Raw genomic sequence first — 14798 nt, forward strand, 5'->3', positions numbered from 1 at the left:
CCTCACCTCCCGTATCAATGAGACAATCCTACACTGCTTGGTTTGCATTTTTGAGCAGTTTCTATTTTTGAATGGTTCTTTTTATAATGTGCCCTCTTCCTTTGAGGTCAATCAGGTCAGTTTATGAAGTCAAAGAAAGAGACACAAATGCAAAAGAAGTCATATTGGGGGTGGGGGCCATCCACGGAACACTTTGCAACGGAAGTAATCCAGGTACAGCGGTAGCAATTCAATCAGGAGAGCAGAACAAAAGCAAGCTCAAGCTAACCCATGCATAGATAAGCAGCATATAGTTTTTAGTTCTGCTCAGCAACAAGAGCCTCTCCTGCTTTATGATTTCTTGCAAGATCTTCTCAGGGAATCTTGAAACAAAGGTATTCCAGAAGCCCCTCTTTACGTTTTGCACTTTGGATCAGGCCATCAACTGAACCTGGGAGCCACCAGAATAGTAGCCATTGATCGACCATCGGGTCTCCTGCAGTTCTGTGCTTTGAACTTGACCTAGGAGGTCCTTCTCCCAAGTCCTTTGCATTAGCTACAGGCAAAACAATGCAGATCTCATGGTCCCATGAAATCCAGAGTACAAAGAGTGGTAGCTACCAGCTTGGCCTTGAGGTCTTAATCAATCAATTCTAGAAGCCCCTCTTACGTTTAGTACTTTCGATCAGGCTGTCATCTGATCCTGGGAGTCACCAGACCGACCCGTCATCTAGTAGCCGTCGATCGACCCGTCTTCCATGAATTTGACCAAGCCCCTTTGAAGGCCATCTGAGCAACTGGCCGTTAGCACAACCCATGGAAGAGAACTCCAAAGGATATGCTTGACCAAGTACTTCCTTTTGTCGGTCCTACATTTCCTGGCCTTCCTTTTCATGGGATGACCTCTGGACTCTAGTGTTGGGAGAGAGGGAGAAAAGCTTCTCTATCCACTCTCTCTACTCCATGCAGCATTTTCGACAATCTGTACGCAGCGTAGTATATATTGAGCACACATATTTTGCATGCATTTCCGTCCTCCCTTGGTCATGCTGTCTTGTGACTTGACCTGCTTCGTAGGGCTGTTGGGAAGGCGAAATGGTGGAAGCCCAACCCTCGGACATGCAGCTCAGTGGGGACCCTGGACTCCCTTATTTTTCTGCCAAACTTTCTGCACAGGAATGGCTGGAGAATGCACAAGGCACACACATGGATTCCTCAAGCCAGCCACAATCCTGGGGATTCTGCTGCCTCCCACAGCCCTTGGGAGAACAAAACAGCCCACCAGGCAAGATGCCCGGAGATGCTGTGAATTAAGCTCTGTCCGGGCATTTAATATTTGGAGATGCTGTAGTGTCTCAGAGCTCACCCCTGCTCAGGAGACCTCTCACACCCAAGCATTTAGAACAGGGCTGCTCAACTTTGGCCATCCCGCAGATGTTGGCCTACAACTCCCAGAATCCCTTGCTACGGGCCACTGTGCCTGGAGATTGTGGGAACTGTAGTACAAAAAGAGCTGTGGGGCTAAGGTTGATCAGGGCTGGTCTAGACCTTCCCAAGTTAGGGGCCTCCAGATGTTGCTGAACTAAAACTCCCATCAGCACCTGCTCCCATTAATAAGGGAATGCACTCTATTCTGTGCTAGTCACACTTCCCTTGGAATACCCTGTGCATATTTATGCAACGGGTCATGTGGTATTGTCATTTTATAGATCTGATGTTTCCTCTAGGTATACAGGTTCAGACATTTTCCTTATATGTGTATTTTAAGTTATATAGATTTTCCTTGGGCACGGGGGGACCAAAACAGGAGGAAATCTATCTGCTCTTCAGAAGATGCTCTGGCTTTGTTTGGGTGACATTGCTTACTATCCACTTTTTGAGCTGTTTTCCCCCTGAATATTTCATTTCATAGCATATATCACACACACACACATACACCCGCAACCGTTTTTGTGTTTTTATTTTGGTCAAGTTCCACTGAGGGCTGCTTGCCAATTGAAAAACCATACTGCCAAAACACACACACACACCCCACCGAACACTTCTGGTTGTCTTTTGGGGAGATGCTTGGGAAACACTTAAACTGCTGACACTCAACTAGTTCATATCAGATGATATCAAACTGATCACAAAGCAATTGCCTGACCCCTCTGCCAGTGGGCATCACAATCCCGTCCTTGTTGGCCTCCCCCCTTTTGACCATATATGGTTCCTTTCAAAGCCCCTCTCAATATGGCCTGCCTCTTTCTGCTGTCACAAGGAGAGCAACCACAGCCCCCTCCCACTTCTGCCCGCATCATAAGACTCCACTGTCCTCTGAGCCCCAATAAAAGCAGCCCACCTTTGCTGAGCAGCTAAGTCTCCCTGGGGGGGGAGAGGGGAAACGGTTAATGTTTCCCCTTTGCCCCCGTGGGATGTGGGAGGGCGGCCGAAGTCCTGGGCTTTTTCCGCAATCTCACTCCCTGTAGGGGATCCAGGTTTCTGGTAGAGGACGCCGAGCTGTCTCCCTTAGACCCCTGCAGGCTCCTTCGGGAGCTCCTACTGGTAAGTTGGACCCTCACCCACCCACCCCATCCCCTTGGCATCCCATCCTTTCCCCACTTGCCTCCTACCCATCTAACACAGGGCATCTCTGTCTCTCTCTCTCTTTTTCAGGCCACCGTCTGACGTGCCCCTCTCGGGCTAAGGGCTGAAGCGGGGTCTCCCCCTCCCTGTAAGAATAAGCTCCCCAAGCAGCTCGAAGACCCAGCTCCCAAAGGTGTGGTCCTTCTGGTTGAGCCAGAGTAGCTCAAGCTGTGTCTGGGTGGGCTCATCCCTTGGTGGTCCTGCCCCAACACAGATTGACCAAGGCCCACTGTTTAACCTGGCCCTGCAGGCCTGGCTGGTTGCCGCTTTTTGGAGCCGAGAAGGAATTTTCCCCTGGGAGGTCTCTGGATCCCCAGGTTTTTTGCCTTCTCTGCACGGCCTTCCTCTTGAGCTCTGCAAGTGCCTTGGCTTGCCGCTGAAGACGAGTCAAGCAGTGGGTCTTTCCCCCTCCCACCCCTCCCCAAATAAAATATAAATAGATTTGAAGACTTGTTGCCTTGTCTTTCTTGGGTTGTCTCTTTCTTGTTGGGGCTTGTTGGAGTCAATGGGGGAAATTACTCATGTCAGGCAATGGATCTGGGGATCGATCAGGTTGATATTAGGATCCAGAGGTAGAATGTTTGATTGGGGCCAGGGAGATTTGAGTTTAAAACCCTCACTCCGCTAGCTCCTGCTTCTCAACTTAACCTACCTCACAGGGTGGTTGTGCAAATAAGAGGAAGGTGGAGGACACCACCTTGGGATAAGAGCGTAATTGGTGAAAAACCTCAGCACTTGAGTTCACCAATCTGTCACAGAATCGCTCCGTCATTCACTCTCCTTCCGAACAACACTAACGAAAGACACTTTCTCTTACTGGAGATGGGGTTGAGTTCAGAGAACATTGGCCCTACCGTTGAAACTTGCCACAGCTGGAAATCCTGCTCCAGTCACAGATGTGGAGAACATTTAGGGCTGCCACTTTATGTTTGTTTGTTTGTTTGTTTGGCCTCCAGAAGATCCGACAAGGGGGCATTACCCACAGAAACAAATGCAAGTAAGAGCCTCTTTTGTTATCTTGAGGCCCCAGAGAAGAATCCCCCACTTGGTGAAGCCAAAAGGGTCACATATAAGCACATGGTCTGCGCCAACAAATCAAGGGGGGGGCACGTGGCTTGCAGATGCTCAAAGGAGAGAGAACCTGCTGGAAAGGGGAGGGGGACATCCCAGGCTATGCTCAGTTACGCTACGTTGGTTTGTTGCTTGCCTTTGTGTCCAGGAGGTATAGAAACACTTCACCTCTAGTATCCACGATACAATCTCATCCTCTGCTTGGTTTGCATTTTTGAGCTGTTTCTATTTTCAGATATTCTTGTATTATTATTATTATTTATTCAACTTCTATAGCGCCCTTCCAAAAATGGCTCAGGGCGGTTTACACAAGAGGAATAACAAATAAATAAGATGGATCCCTGTCCCCAAAGGGCTCACATCTAAAAAGAAACACAAGATAGACACCAGCAACAGTCACTGGAGGTCCTGTGCTAGGGGTGGATAAGGCCAGTTACTCTCCCCCTGCTTAATAAGTGCTTAATCACCACGTTAAAGGTGCCTCTTTGCCAAGTTAGCAGTCATGTGCCTTCTTCATTTTGTGGAAGGGGCAATCCGGTCTGCCTGTGAGGTCCAAGTAAGAGACACAAATGCAAACGTAGTATCTTGGGGGATGATGGGTTCAACACAACACTTTGCACCGCCAGTGATCCAGATTCAGCGGTAACAATTTAATCAGGAGAGCAGATCAAGATCAAGTATGTTCATATTAACACACATACAAAAATAAGCAGCATATAGCTTTTAGTTCCAGTCAGCAACAAGAGCTTCTCCTGCTTTAAGAGTTCCTTGCGAAATCTTCCCAATGAACCTCCCCAAAAAAGTTATTCTAGAAACTCTTCTTACTTTTTATTTATTTGTTGATTTATCGCTTATACAAAAGGTCTCTGGGCAGTTCACAATATAAGCACCATTCATACATTAACATAATTAATTGAAAATACAATAAAAGCTCTTCAAACCAAGATGTAATCTATAAACTAAAAGCCTGACTACACAGGTATGTTTTGAGTTCCTTCTCAAAAACTTCCTCGTTTAGCACTTTGGTCCAGGCCATCAGCTGATCCAGATGCCATCAGTTAACCATAGGGAGCCACCAGACTAGTAGCCATCGGTTGACCTGACCTCCATGAATTTGTCCAAGCCCCTTTGAAAGCCATCCGAGCTTGTGGCCATCACCACATCCCCTGGCAAAGAATTCCATAGATCCATGATGCACTGTTTGAAACAGGACTTCCTTTTGTTGGTTCTCCCTGGCCCTACCATTAAAAATCGCTGAAGTTGGAAATCCTGCCCCAAGCATAGATCTGGAGGGCTTTGAGAGCTGCCACTACTTTCACCTCTAAAAGTTTTGACAAAGAAGGTTTAGAAAAAGGTGTAATTCCCACTTTAACACATGTGAGTCAGAACTTCTTTTCTTATCCTGAGTCCCCAGAGAAGAAACCTATTTGGTGAAGCCAAAGGGGCCACATATAAGCGCATGGTCTGTGCCAATGGATCAAGGGAAGGCCCATGGCTTGCAGACGCCCAAAGGAGAGAGAACCTGCTGGAACAGGGAGGGGGACATCTTTATGATACTTTGGTTTGTTGTTTGCTCTTTGAATCCTAGAAACACCTCACCTCCCGTATCAATGAGACAATCCTACACTGCTTGGTTTGCATTTTTGAGCAGTTTCTATTTTTGAATGGTTCTTTTTATAATGTGCCCTCTTCCTTTGAGGTCAATCAGGTCAGTTTATGAAGTCAAAGAAAGAGACACAAATGCAAAAGAAGTCATATTGGGGGTGGGGGCCATCCACGGAACACTTTGCAACGGAAGTAATCCAGGTACAGCGGTAGCAATTCAATCAGGAGAGCAGAACAAAAGCAAGCTCAAGCTAACCCATGCATAGATAAGCAGCATATAGTTTTTAGTTCTGCTCAGCAACAAGAGCCTCTCCTGCTTTATGATTTCTTGCAAGATCTTCTCAGGGAATCTTGAAACAAAGGTATTCCAGAAGCCCCTCTTTACGTTTTGCACTTTGGATCAGGCCATCAACTGAACCTGGGAGCCACCAGAATAGTAGCCATTGATCGACCATCGGGTCTCCTGCAGTTCTGTGCTTTGAACTTGACCTAGGAGGTCCTTCTCCCAAGTCCTTTGCATTAGCTACAGGCAAAACAATGCAGATCTCATGGTCCCATGAAATCCAGAGTACAAAGAGTGGTAGCTACCAGCTTGGCCTTGAGGTCTTAATCAATCAATTCTAGAAGCCCCTCTTACGTTTAGTACTTTCGATCAGGCTGTCATCTGATCCTGGGAGTCACCAGACCGACCCGTCATCTAGTAGCCGTCGATCGACCCGTCTTCCATGAATTTGACCAAGCCCCTTTGAAGGCCATCTGAGCAACTGGCCGTTAGCACAACCCATGGAAGAGAACTCCAAAGGATATGCTTGACCAAGTACTTCCTTTTGTCGGTCCTACATTTCCTGGCCTTCCTTTTCATGGGATGACCTCTGGACTCTAGTGTTGGGAGAGAGGGAGAAAAGCTTCTCTATCCACTCTCTCTACTCCATGCAGCATTTTCGACAATCTGTACGCAGCGTAGTATATATTGAGCACACATATTTTGCATGCATTTCCGTCCTCCCTTGGTCATGCTGTCTTGTGACTTGACCTGCTTCGTAGGGCTGTTGGGAAGGCGAAATGGTGGAAGCCCAACCCTCGGACATGCAGCTCAGTGGGGACCCTGGACTCCCTTATTTTTCTGCCAAACTTTCTGCACAGGAATGGCTGGAGAATGCACAAGGCACACACATGGATTCCTCAAGCCAGCCACAATCCTGGGGATTCTGCTGCCTCCCACAGCCCTTGGGAGAACAAAACAGCCCACCAGGCAAGATGCCCGGAGATGCTGTGAATTAAGCTCTGTCCGGGCATTTAATATTTGGAGATGCTGTAGTGTCTCAGAGCTCACCCCTGCTCAGGAGACCTCTCACACCCAAGCATTTAGAACAGGGCTGCTCAACTTTGGCCATCCCGCAGATGTTGGCCTACAACTCCCAGAATCCCTTGCTACGGGCCACTGTGCCTGGAGATTGTGGGAACTGTAGTACAAAAAGAGCTGTGGGGCTAAGGTTGATCAGGGCTGGTCTAGACCTTCCCAAGTTAGGGGCCTCCAGATGTTGCTGAACTAAAACTCCCATCAGCACCTGCTCCCATTAATAAGGGAATGCACTCTATTCTGTGCTAGTCACACTTCCCTTGGAATACCCTGTGCATATTTATGCAACGGGTCATGTGGTATTGTCATTTTATAGATCTGATGTTTCCTCTAGGTATACAGGTTCAGACATTTTCCTTATATGTGTATTTTAAGTTATATAGATTTTCCTTGGGCACGGGGGGACCAAAACAGGAGGAAATCTATCTGCTCTTCAGAAGATGCTCTGGCTTTGTTTGGGTGACATTGCTTACTATCCACTTTTTGAGCTGTTTTCCCCCTGAATATTTCATTTCATAGCATATATCACACACACACACATACACCCGCAACCGTTTTTGTGTTTTTATTTTGGTCAAGTTCCACTGAGGGCTGCTTGCCAATTGAAAAACCATACTGCCAAAACACACACACACACCCCACCGAACACTTCTGGTTGTCTTTTGGGGAGATGCTTGGGAAACACTTAAACTGCTGACACTCAACTAGTTCATATCAGATGATATCAAACTGATCACAAAGCAATTGCCTGACCCCTCTGCCAGTGGGCATCACAATCCCGTCCTTGTTGGCCTCCCCCCTTTTGACCATATATGGTTCCTTTCAAAGCCCCTCTCAATATGGCCTGCCTCTTTCTGCTGTCACAAGGAGAGCAACCACAGCCCCCTCCCACTTCTGCCCGCATCATAAGACTCCACTGTCCTCTGAGCCCCAATAAAAGCAGCCCACCTTTGCTGAGCAGCTAAGTCTCCCTGGGGGGGGAGAGGGGAAACGGTTAATGTTTCCCCTTTGCCCCCGTGGGATGTGGGAGGGCGGCCGAAGTCCTGGGCTTTTTCCGCAATCTCACTCCCTGTAGGGGATCCAGGTTTCTGGTAGAGGACGCCGAGCTGTCTCCCTTAGACCCCTGCAGGCTCCTTCGGGAGCTCCTACTGGTAAGTTGGACCCTCACCCACCCACCCCATCCCCTTGGCATCCCATCCTTTCCCCACTTGCCTCCTACCCATCTAACACAGGGCATCTCTGTCTCTCTCTCTCTTTTTCAGGCCACCGTCTGACGTGCCCCTCTCGGGCTAAGGGCTGAAGCGGGGTCTCCCCCTCCCTGTAAGAATAAGCTCCCCAAGCAGCTCGAAGACCCAGCTCCCAAAGGTGTGGTCCTTCTGGTTGAGCCAGAGTAGCTCAAGCTGTGTCTGGGTGGGCTCATCCCTTGGTGGTCCTGCCCCAACACAGATTGACCAAGGCCCACTGTTTAACCTGGCCCTGCAGGCCTGGCTGGTTGCCGCTTTTTGGAGCCGAGAAGGAATTTTCCCCTGGGAGGTCTCTGGATCCCCAGGTTTTTTGCCTTCTCTGCACGGCCTTCCTCTTGAGCTCTGCAAGTGCCTTGGCTTGCCGCTGAAGACGAGTCAAGCAGTGGGTCTTTCCCCCTCCCACCCCTCCCCAAATAAAATATAAATAGATTTGAAGACTTGTTGCCTTGTCTTTCTTGGGTTGTCTCTTTCTTGTTGGGGCTTGTTGGAGTCAATGGGGGAAATTACTCATGTCAGGCAATGGATCTGGGGATCGATCAGGTTGATATTAGGATCCAGAGGTAGAATGTTTGATTGGGGCCAGGGAGATTTGAGTTTAAAACCCTCACTCCGCTAGCTCCTGCTTCTCAACTTAACCTACCTCACAGGGTGGTTGTGCAAATAAGAGGAAGGTGGAGGACACCACCTTGGGATAAGAGCGTAATTGGTGAAAAACCTCAGCACTTGAGTTCACCAATCTGTCACAGAATCGCTCCGTCATTCACTCTCCTTCCGAACAACACTAACGAAAGACACTTTCTCTTACTGGAGATGGGGTTGAGTTCAGAGAACATTGGCCCTACCGTTGAAACTTGCCACAGCTGGAAATCCTGCTCCAGTCACAGATGTGGAGAACATTTAGGGCTGCCACTTTATGTTTGTTTGTTTGTTTGTTTGGCCTCCAGAAGATCCGACAAGGGGGCATTACCCACAGAAACAAATGCAAGTAAGAGCCTCTTTTGTTATCTTGAGGCCCCAGAGAAGAATCCCCCACTTGGTGAAGCCAAAAGGGTCACATATAAGCACATGGTCTGCGCCAACAAATCAAGGGGGGGGCACGTGGCTTGCAGATGCTCAAAGGAGAGAGAACCTGCTGGAAAGGGGAGGGGGACATCCCAGGCTATGCTCAGTTACGCTACGTTGGTTTGTTGCTTGCCTTTGTGTCCAGGAGGTATAGAAACACTTCACCTCTAGTATCCACGATACAATCTCATCCTCTGCTTGGTTTGCATTTTTGAGCTGTTTCTATTTTCAGATATTCTTGTATTATTATTATTATTTATTCAACTTCTATAGCGCCCTTCCAAAAATGGCTCAGGGCGGTTTACACAAGAGGAATAACAAATAAATAAGATGGATCCCTGTCCCCAAAGGGCTCACATCTAAAAAGAAACACAAGATAGACACCAGCAACAGTCACTGGAGGTCCTGTGCTAGGGGTGGATAAGGCCAGTTACTCTCCCCCTGCTTAATAAGTGCTTAATCACCACGTTAAAGGTGCCTCTTTGCCAAGTTAGCAGTCATGTGCCTTCTTCATTTTGCGGAAGGGGCAATCCGGTCTGCCTGTGAGGTCCAAGTAAGAGACACAAATGCAAACGTAGTATCTTGGGGGATGATGGGTTCAACACAACACTTTGCACCGCCAGTGATCCAGATTCAGCGGTAACAATTTAATCAGGAGAGCAGATCAAGATCAAGTATGTTCATATTAACACACATACAAAAATAAGCAGCATATAGCTTTTAGTTCCAGTCAGCAACAAGAGCTTCTCCTGCTTTAAGAGTTCCTTGCGAAATCTTCCCAATGAACCTCCCCAAAAAAGTTATTCTAGAAACTCTTCTTACTTTTTATTTATTTGTTGATTTATCGCTTATACAAAAGGTCTCTGGGCAGTTCACAATATAAGCACCATTCATACATTAACATAATTAATTGAAAATACAATAAAAGCTCTTCAAACCAAGATGTAATCTATAAACTAAAAGCCTGACTACACAGGTATGTTTTGAGTTCCTTCTCAAAAACTTCCTCGTTTAGCACTTTGGTCCAGGCCATCAGCTGATCCAGATGCCATCAGTTAACCATAGGGAGCCACCAGACTAGTAGCCATCGGTTGACCTGACCTCCATGAATTTGTCCAAGCCCCTTTGAAAGCCATCCGAGCTTGTGGCCATCACCACATCCCCTGGCAAAGAATTCCATAGATCCATGATGCACTGTTTGAAACAGGACTTCCTTTTGTTGGTTCTCCCTGGCCCTACCATTAAAAATCGCTGAAGTTGGAAATCCTGCCCCAAGCATAGATCTGGAGGGCTTTGAGAGCTGCCACTACTTTCACCTCTAAAAGTTTTGACAAAGAAGGTTTAGAAAAAGGTGTAATTCCCACTTTAACACATGTGAGTCAGAACTTCTTTTCTTATCCTGAGTCCCCAGAGAAGAAACCTATTTGGTGAAGCCAAAGGGGCCACATATAAGCGCATGGTCTGTGCCAATGGATCAAGGGAAGGCCCATGGCTTGCAGACGCCCAAAGGAGAGAGAACCTGCTGGAACAGGGAGGGGGACATCTTTATGATACTTTGGTTTGTTGTTTGCTCTTTGAATCCTAGAAACACCTCACCTCCCGTATCAATGAGACAATCCTACACTGCTTGGTTTGCATTTTTGAGCAGTTTCTATTTTTGAATGGTTCTTTTTATAATGTGCCCTCTTCCTTTGAGGTCAATCAGGTCAGTTTATGAAGTCAAAGAAAGAGACACAAATGCAAAAGAAGTCATATTGGGGGTGGGGGCCATCCACGGAACACTTTGCAACGGAAGTAATCCAGGTACAGCGGTAGCAATTCAATCAGGAGAGCAGAACAAAAGCAAGCTCAAGCTAACCCATGCATAGATAAGCAGCATATAGTTTTTAGTTCTGCTCAGCAACAAGAGCCTCTCCTGCTTTATGATTTCTTGCAAGATCTTCTCAGGGAATCTTGAAACAAAGGTATTCCAGAAGCCCCTCTTTACGTTTTGCACTTTGGATCAGGCCATCAACTGAACCTGGGAGCCACCAGAATAGTAGCCATTGATCGACCATCGGGTCTCCTGCAGTTCTGTGCTTTGAACTTGACCTAGGAGGTCCTTCTCCCAAGTCCTTTGCATTAGCTACAGGCAAAACAATGCAGATCTCATGGTCCCATGAAATCCAGAGTACAAAGAGTGGTAGCTACCAGCTTGGCCTTGAGGTCTTAATCAATCAATTCTAGAAGCCCCTCTTACGTTTAGTACTTTCGATCAGGCTGTCATCTGATCCTGGGAGTCACCAGACCGACCCGTCATCTAGTAGCCGTCGATCGACCCGTCTTCCATGAATTTGACCAAGCCCCTTTGAAGGCCATCTGAGCAACTGGCCGTTAGCACAACCCATGGAAGAGAACTCCAAAGGATATGCTTGACCAAGTACTTCCTTTTGTCGGTCCTACATTTCCTGGCCTTCCTTTTCATGGGATGACCTCTGGACTCTAGTGTTGGGAGAGAGGGAGAAAAGCTTCTCTATCCACTCTCTCTACTCCATGCAGCATTTTCGACAATCTGTACGCAGCGTAGTATATATTGAGCACACATATTTTGCATGCATTTCCGTCCTCCCTTGGTCATGCTGTCTTGTGACTTGACCTGCTTCGTAGGGCTGTTGGGAAGGCGAAATGGTGGAAGCCCAACCCTCGGACATGCAGCTCAGTGGGGACCCTGGACTCCCTTATTTTTCTGCCAAACTTTCTGCACAGGAATGGCTGGAGAATGCACAAGGCACACACATGGATTCCTCAAGCCAGCCACAATCCTGGGGATTCTGCTGCCTCCCACAGCCCTTGGGAGAACAAAACAGCCCACCAGGCAAGATGCCCGGAGATGCTGTGAATTAAGCTCTGTCCGGGCATTTAATATTTGGAGATGCTGTAGTGTCTCAGAGCTCACCCCTGCTCAGGAGACCTCTCACACCCAAGCATTTAGAACAGGGCTGCTCAACTTTGGCCATCCCGCAGATGTTGGCCTACAACTCCCAGAATCCCTTGCTACGGGCCACTGTGCCTGGAGATTGTGGGAACTGTAGTACAAAAAGAGCTGTGGGGCTAAGGTTGATCAGGGCTGGTCTAGACCTTCCCAAGTTAGGGGCCTCCAGATGTTGCTGAACTAAAACTCCCATCAGCACCTGCTCCCATTAATAAGGGAATGCACTCTATTCTGTGCTAGTCACACTTCCCTTGGAATACCCTGTGCATATTTATGCAACGGGTCATGTGGTATTGTCATTTTATAGATCTGATGTTTCCTCTAGGTATACAGGTTCAGACATTTTCCTTATATGTGTATTTTAAGTTATATAGATTTTCCTTGGGCACGGGGGGACCAAAACAGGAGGAAATCTATCTGCTCTTCAGAAGATGCTCTGGCTTTGTTTGGGTGACATTGCTTACTATCCACTTTTTGAGCTGTTTTCCCCCTGAATATTTCATTTCATAGCATATATCACACACACACACATACACCCGCAACCGTTTTTGTGTTTTTATTTTGGTCAAGTTCCACTGAGGGCTGCTTGCCAATTGAAAAACCATACTGCCAAAACACACACACACACCCCACCGAACACTTCTGGTTGTCTTTTGGGGAGATGCTTGGGAAACACTTAAACTGCTGACACTCAACTAGTTCATATCAGATGATATCAAACTGATCACAAAGCAATTGCCTGACCCCTCTGCCAGTGGGCATCACAATCCCGTCCTTGTTGGCCTCCCCCCTTTTGACCATATATGGTTCCTTTCAAAGCCCCTCTCAATATGGCCTGCCTCTTTCTGCTGTCACAAGGAGAGCAACCACAGCCCCCTCCCACTTCTGCCCGCATCATAAGACTCCACTGTCCTCTGAGCCCCAATAAAAGCAGCCCACCTTTGCTGAGCAGCTAAGTCTCCCTGGGGGGGGAGAGGGGAAACGGTTAATGTTTCCCCTTTGCCCCCGTGGGATGTGGGAGGGCGGCCGAAGTCCTGGGCTTTTTCCGCAATCTCACTCCCTGTAGGGGATCCAGGTTTCTGGTAGAGGACGCCGAGCTGTCTCCCTTAGACCCCTGCAGGCTCCTTCGGGAGCTCCTACTGGTAAGTTGGACCCTCACCCACCCACCCCATCCCCTTGGCATCCCATCCTTTCCCCACTTGCCTCCTACCCATCTAACACAGGGCATCTCTGTCTCTCTCTCTCTTTTTCAGGCCACCGTCTGACGTGCCCCTCTCGGGCTAAGGGCTGAAGCGGGGTCTCCCCCTCCCTGTAAGAATAAGCTCCCCAAGCAGCTCGAAGACCCAGCTCCCAAAGGTGTGGTCCTTCTGGTTGAGCCAGAGTAGCTCAAGCTGTGTCTGGGTGGGCTCATCCCTTGGTGGTCCTGCCCCAACACAGATTGACCAAGGCCCACTGTTTAACCTGGCCCTGCAGGCCTGGCTGGTTGCCGCTTTTTGGAGCCGAGAAGGAATTTTCCCCTGGGAGGTCTCTGGATCCCCAGGTTTTTTGCCTTCTCTGCACGGCCTTCCTCTTGAGCTCTGCAAGTGCCTTGGCTTGCCGCTGAAGACGAGTCAAGCAGTGGGTCTTTCCCCCTCCCACCCCTCCCCAAATAAAATATAAATAGATTTGAAGACTTGTTGCCTTGTCTTTCTTGGGTTGTCTCTTTCTTGTTGGGGCTTGTTGGAGTCAATGGGGGAAATTACTCATGTCAGGCAATGGATCTGGGGATCGATCAGGTTGATATTAGGATCCAGAGGTAGAATGTTTGATTGGGGCCAGGGAGATTTGAGTTTAAAACCCTCACTCCGCTAGCTCCTGCTTCTCAACTTAACCTACCTCACAGGGTGGTTGTGCAAATAAGAGGAAGGTGGAGGACACCACCTTGGGATAAGAGCGTAATTGGTGAAAAACCTCAGCACTTGAGTTCACCAATCTGTCACAGAATCGCTCCGTCATTCACTCTCCTTCCGAACAACACTAACGAAAGACACTTTCTCTTACTGGAGATGGGGTTGAGTTCAGAGAACATTGGCCCTACCGTTGAAACTTGCCACAGCTGGAAATCCTGCTCCAGTCACAGATGTGGAGAACATTTAGGGCTGCCACTTTATGTTTGTTTGTTTGTTTGGCCTCCAGAAGATCCGACAAGGGGGCATTACCCACAGAAACAAATGCAAGTAAGAGCCTCTTTTGTTATCTTGAGGCCCCAGAGAAGAATCCCCCACTTGGTGAAGCCAAAAGGGTCACATATAAGCACATGGTCTGCGCCAACAAATCAAGGGGGGGGCACGTGGCTTGCAGATGCTCAAAGGAGAGAGAACCTGCTGGAAAGGGGAGGGGGACATCCCAGGCTATGCTCAGTTACGCTACGTTGGTTTGTTGCTTGCCTTTGTGTCCAGGAGGTATAGAAACACTTCACCTCTAGTATCCACGATACAATCTCATCCTCTGCTTGGTTTGCATTTTTGAGCTGTTTCTATTTTCAGATATTCTTGTATTATTATTATTATTTATTCAACTTCTATAGCGCCCTTCCAAAAATGGCTCAGGGCGGTTTACACAAGAGGAATAACAAATAAATAAGATGGATCCCTGTCCCCAAAGGGCTCACATCTAAAAAGAAACACAAGATAGACACCAGCAACAGTCACTGGAGGTCCTGTGCTAGGGGTGGATAAGGCCAGTTACTCTCCCCCTGCTTAATAAGTGCTTAATCACCACGTTAAAGGTGCCTCTTTGCCAAGTTAGCAGTCATGTGCCTTCTTCATTTTGTGGAAGGGGCAATCCGGTCTGCCTGTGAGGTCCAAGTAAGAGACACAAATGCAAATGTAGTATCTTGGGG

General features: G+C 47.9%; 3 long non-coding RNA genes across 3 annotated transcripts; all 3 read left to right on the forward strand.

Moving 5' to 3' along the window:
* Window positions 1–459: 459 nt before the first annotated feature.
* LOC128342332 (uncharacterized) lies at window positions 460–3051 on the forward strand. The gene is made up of 2 exons (XR_008314906.1): window positions 460–2523; window positions 2635–3051. It is a non-coding gene; the product is annotated as an uncharacterized LOC128342332 (long non-coding RNA).
* A 2676-nt stretch (window positions 3052–5727) lies between these two features.
* On the forward strand, window positions 5728–8319 carry LOC128342331 (uncharacterized). The gene is made up of 2 exons (XR_008314905.1): window positions 5728–7791; window positions 7903–8319. It is a non-coding gene; the product is annotated as an uncharacterized LOC128342331 (long non-coding RNA).
* Window positions 8320–10995: 2676 nt separating this feature from the next.
* LOC128342330 (uncharacterized) lies at window positions 10996–13587 on the forward strand. Its single transcript, XR_008314904.1, has 2 exons — window positions 10996–13059; window positions 13171–13587. It is a non-coding gene; the product is annotated as an uncharacterized LOC128342330 (long non-coding RNA).
* Window positions 13588–14798: the final 1211 nt, after the last annotated feature.

Source organism: Hemicordylus capensis, chromosome 2 (assembly GCF_027244095.1).
Source record: "Hemicordylus capensis ecotype Gifberg chromosome 2, rHemCap1.1.pri, whole genome shotgun sequence".
NCBI classification, from domain to species: Eukaryota; Metazoa; Chordata; class Lepidosauria; order Squamata; family Cordylidae; genus Hemicordylus; species Hemicordylus capensis.